We start from the raw sequence: 6,000 nt of genomic DNA, 5'->3' as shown, positions 1-6,000 counted from the left end.
AAAGTGAGTGAGCAGGGAGAGAAAAAACACAGAGTTGAGAATTTGGGAGTGTTTTGCGAAGATGAGTTAGACACAGATCCCCGAGTTGAGATCTTGTGGGTGTTTAGGAAAATGGGTTAGTGGGATTCTAAGTTGAGTTTTTGTTGGTGCTAGGAAAAATGAAATAGTCAGTGGACACAGCAGTCGAGATTTTCGTCGAGGTAAGTAAAATGAGTTAGTAACATGGACAGTTGAGGGTTCTGTTGTGGTAGGAAATATGTGTCAGTTAACAGTTGAGTGTTTGGTCGTGGTGGGAAAAGAGCAGGGTAGCGCCCTGGGGAAGTTTTCTTCTTAAAAAAGTTCTTAATAGGTGGAGCGGAAAAACGAGGGTAGCACCCTATGAGTTTTTCCTTGTGATAAGTTTTAATAAAGTGGAGAGAAGGAGTTAGTGTGAGATGCCCTATGAGTTTTCCTTGTGATAGGTTTTAATAAGGTGGAGAAAGAACGCCAGTCCCAGTGCAGCAAAGAGTTCCTAAAAATCATCTGTAGCAAATTCAGATGTAGCTGATGAAAGAGATCCCCAGAAGGTACTATGAGAGCCAGGAAAGCTTGGAACCTCCCCGGAAAGGAAAAAAAAAAAAAAAAGAAGATAGAAGTAGATGAGATATTATTAAGTACTGTAGGTTAACAAGGACTGTTGGTGAAACAGTATAGTGATTAATTAATGAAAAACAGAGATAGCACTAGAAGTAACTTGATAGATAAATTATCTCTTAAGTAAATTATATATATACTAACAGCGTTTAATTAATTCAAAAGGGTTATTGTAAAATGCAAGAGAAACGAAAGATAAGTAATAAACTAAATTGTTGTTCAAATGATTATAATATGTTAGAAGGATAATAAAGTTTATAGTGAGAATCTTGGAATATTCTAAGGATAGATAATTGAATATAGTGTTTGTATTGATGAAGAATTGTTGATCTAACTGAAAGACTAATAAAAAATAGAGACTTTAGGAAAGTTAAGATTAGTCTTCAGTGTATTGTAACAGAATGGCGAGAACACAGATTATAATGATGAAAATAGCATATGGATTGTTAATATAAGAATAATATATGCAAGGTATCCTATACTTAACCTTGTATGCACATTACATGTTTCCTTATTCAATTGTATATTATGATGTAAATATATAAGTGTAAATAAACTTTGTTGTTTGTTAATTTGTGAGTTGTTATTCCTGAACACTCAGCCTTTCCGAAGGGAATTATAAATAATAGAGAAGTTCCCTTGAATCTGGAATTCTCCTAGGAAGTAAAGTCAGATGCGTAAGTGGGGGAAATAAGAATAAAGTGGACAAACACATAATAGGGAACAAAACGAAATAAAAATAAGAACAATAAAGTAAATAACTAAATAAAAATATATACCAATAACAATAAAATAGCTAAAAATAAATATATAAACAATCTTTGTTTTCCACACCCCACAAAATGGAGTAGTCCTCATAATATACGCCGATGATACATTCATCATTGCAGGAAGTGATTCTGATCTTTAAACACTCATGGAGATAGTTAATGGTGAGAGGAAGAAGAAGAATATCATAGTTGGATAATTTGAAGGAATGGACAGGCAAAAATCTGGAACATATTTCACGATGTTTACGACAGATGCTGATCACCAACCCCAGATGGAACAGCAACCTATGATGACGCGTTAAGGTTAGAGGTGATCAGTACGTTAATTTTCGCTGGACCGCGGAAATGTAAAAGGAAACGCCAAAAGCCAATAATCTTCTAATCATCCAGGATCAATTCTCTAAACTTTTGTTGGAATTTTCCGGTCTGCAAGTTGGAATGTTTAGGAACCAAGGACTATTACGAACAACAATCAAAATATCTTAAATATAAATGATAAAGAAACGTAGAGAGACTCTTCACCAGGAATCAAAAAGAAGAGAAATATATCTGTGAGATTCTGCCGAAATTAAATCTAAAAACGTGTCCATCACCGACTTAAAAACATTGTTTTTATGTAAATATCGCAAAGTGTGGTTTAAATTCTAAGATCGACTACGTGCGTGCCAACGAATAGCATTCCAGCGGAAGAAAAGTCGTGGCAACAAGAGACAAAGAAGCAATCCATTTTCTGACTTTCTTTTGATCGCTTCGCAATCTACGGTTTCAGGTGTCACTGAAAACAACTTGTACCTTTTCCAGTTGCGCAGCTGACAACCGTTGCCATGTCAACGTGGTCGATTCGGGAGTAGCGTTCGAGAAGTCAGCGATCCGTTCATTCATCACCAGCTCGGGATTATTAGCTCTCTGCAGAAGGCACACACGTTGTGACACCACCACCGCTTCTTACCTGCCCAGATTTTATGAAAATTCTCATATAATGAAGCGTGAAACAGAGGGCGTTATTTATACACGTTCCGGCCCAGAAATTGTGAATGCGAAGAAGTCAATTCATAAGGCGTACACGTCCTAAAGAAAAACTTCTGATGCCTTTACGTGACTTTAAAGAAGAACGTATAATGGGAAGATACTTTCTTCTTTGACGATTCTTTTGATCGATCCATCTTTAGATTGAATTAGGCTTTTTACTTGAAACAGGAGTCGCCTAGACTGCAGCTAAATCCCTCGCGATGTCATTAAAACAATATCGACCATGGTTTAATCAATAAATAACGCAATTCTGCTTCTTATAACGAAGCCAGTTTACTTACCAATGGAAAGTTTCCACGAACTTGTAGAGCCAGAAGTGAAACGGGCCCAGTCCCCCAGGGCATCCGAAACGATATCCTATCGCTTAAGAGGGTCGAAGATAATGTCTAGTTCAGCGTATTATCACCAGAGGGCAATTTATAAACGTTTCTTCCCTATAACGTACATTTATGATTAAAAAAAAAAAAAGTCCAGCGTGCAGCTGTTGGGTAGAACGAAGCCATATTGATCAATTGTCACCTGATGCTTGATTGGTGGAAAAATTGACCAAAATTTTTCTTTTTGTTGATGAATGTCATTGGTTAAATAGCTTCTGGGTTCTTTTTAGTACCCAGGCTTTGTCACCTGTTTAAAATAAGTCGTGGTTTGCAAGCGAAAGGGCAAATATCGAAGGTGAGTTGAATATCCTGTGCAGCATTTACTTAACATGGCCATAAGACACGTGTACCTCTCTAACCACTTCCGTATTTGTCACTCTCTTTTCTTCGAATAAAATCTCTCACACCATTAACAACTTCCTCCGTGTGGGCAGTTATTAACCTTCCAGAGAGTTTGTCATCCTCTGTATAAATTCTTTCTCGTTAGATTACTTAAAAAAACAATTCTTTGGCACCTGTTTGTGTGTGTATAATATATATACAGTATAAAAAAACCAGCTATACGTGTATCATTATCAAAGTTTCAGCTCACTAACTATATTTTAACTTCAAAAATAGTTAAAATACAACATAACTTCTCAGACGAGTATCAGAAAGGCGAATATTCGTTTGTTTATTCGACCAATGGGATGTAGTCCAATTATGCCTTATAAAAAAATGTTTTTAATAATCTTTAACTGAGAAAAATCCAATATTTTATTCTTCTGTTAATCTTTCCTATTTAAATAATCGATTGTAGTAACAGTTTAAGAATGTTGATGTTTTTTAAGTATGCGTGCTTTTAGTGGCCGTGGTTCAAACGTGCGTGACTACTAAATACGGTGCTGTTTCTGGAATTCTCTTGTCTTGTGAATTCCTCTGACTGTGTTGTTGTTCAAGAGCATAAACAGAAAATTTATTTAGCGATTAAAATGTGTAGGATTCATAAGCAACCAGAAATTTCTTGAGGTTGAAGTGGACCATGTTGTTTTAAAAAAAAGGACCACAAAAGCTGATCTGTGTGACATTGGTGTCCACACTATACATAAAAGCATCAGTGATTACAGTTTTGTTGCGCATTCGAGTACCTTTGAATAAGGTTTCGCGCAATTCTAAGATTCTTCTGTACTGTTAGTAGTATCCACGTATTGTAAAGTTATATTGAACGAATGTGTATATGAACGCTGAGAATGGTTTTAAGGTTGATAATGGCTGCACTTTTAGACCATCCTTTTCCTGATATCTATGGGCTGGTTTCAAGTCCCTCTCTTCCATCTTTTTTCAGATGGATTCGTTGAAAATTGCACCGTAGACAGGAATGGTAACTGATCAGTGAATGCCATGCTGCATAACTACATAACCAATCATCGGTTCAAACAATCTGTTGTCTACAATGATTCAAAACAATTCCTGGTCTGTTTTATATACAGACTTTTCTTCGCAGCCTATACGAGACACTTGGGCAGAAGATATTCCATCCTAAGGCGGCCGCAAATTCTAAGAGTTGCTTTTCCATCTCCTTATACTTCTTGCAGTTAGGGCCAGATATTGGTTATCTGTTGGCGTTCATTAGTCTTCTACAATTCTTCAGAATTGTTCTCCTGTATATACAGTCGGCACGGATTTTCATGAAATATATTTCTCCACCTGGGAGCCTCTTCCATCCTAAAGCCCACTCTTCCCCTACAGCGAACCATTCCCATTGTGTCCATGACACTGCACCATTCTTAACTCAAATTACCCATTGAGTTCCAAGTATAAATTCATTGTCTGAAAATATGTGCAGTTCAGAATTCTTTGTACTTCCTGTTATTAAACGAAGAAATGTCTTTCCTGTTCTACAACACAAATGACATCCTTTTATGGCTTCCTGAGAGAGAGAATACTTCTTTCACACACACGAGATTTCTACACATCACCGTTGTAAAAATGCCGTGTTTTAATTTTCTCCTTTTAGACAGTCTCCAGTGAGTTAGTAATCTTCCTGCTAAGCACTATAGATGTCTGGAACGAACTCCTGTCGTGGCAGCTTTAGATAACTTAAGTAAATTACCTGAATCGATCACCGAGATAGTTCTTATGAAGTCCCTAAACAGCTTGCAAAGAGAATGTCTTCATTAACTGAAATTTGAAGGATCGACAGCCACTCCCAGTTATAAATCATTTGTGATACTACTGGAAAGCAATAAAAATTGTTTTCGTTTTAGATTTTACACCGAGGCAACATAGTCCAGGAGGCATCTGTATCTTGCGTTAATAAATTTCATGTAGTCTATGGTCTATCTAATTGTGGGATGAAAATCTGGAGATATGGTCTATCTGATTGTTTTATGGGATGAAAAACCAGAGATTCTGGGAGGAAAATTGTGAAACTCTGCCATGGTGCGAAAACACTCATAGGAACCTTAACCCAGTCCTTTTCCTCAAAGAGCGAACCTGGTTTCGAGTCCAAATAAGAACTATACATCCGAGCATAAAGAATGTTACGTTTTCGAGTTTCATACAAAATCTTCGATACTCTGATTGTAAAAGGATTCGGATTGAAGCCAAAACAAATTCTATTGTCAGCACCCAGCTTGATATATTGTTTTCCGTTGGGAAAGTGACAGATAGATGGAGCAAGATCTAAATTCAAGTTGTTTTATTCTCAATTTGGATTCTCTCAACCCCGCTGATTAATTATCTTTCTACCTTAGCTGCATTCGCCTACAGTTGTCCATAAGAATTACATATTCTGTCTCTCTAAATAACCAAACCAGCTTGCACATAAGCTTCAATTGGCAGCTAGCTATCACCTTGGCTGGCAGTAGAGCTTTATTGATTTCTGTGTGTAACTGATATAAAAATGAACATGACCTACATTTTAAGCTACGATGCGTTGGAAGCTCGCGAACAAACAAACAAACAAGTAGCGGGGCCCTCGATCTTTTTCTGTTTATCTGCTCTACGCAGCGTAAAGATCCTGAGCGTTGTTGGGAAATAAGATGCTCAGTCTCTCGACTTCGAGGAAAATTTTGGTAACTCAGTAAACAGAGTGTACCTGTAGACAGTTCGCTATTGAGCATTGTATACGCAGCTGTTGCTTGCTGATAAGAAGGGAAGTTACGTAGCTGCCTTCGAATGCTATGATATTGGACAGCAATGCCAGTTAT

This window comes from Mastigoproctus giganteus, chromosome 10 (assembly GCF_048544385.1).
Source record: "Mastigoproctus giganteus isolate SK-2022 chromosome 10, ASM4854438v1, whole genome shotgun sequence".
Lineage (NCBI taxonomy): Eukaryota > Metazoa > Arthropoda > Arachnida > Uropygi > Thelyphonidae > Mastigoproctus > Mastigoproctus giganteus.
The sequence above is the reverse complement of the archived record's forward strand: the minus strand, read 5'-3'. Positions refer to the sequence as shown.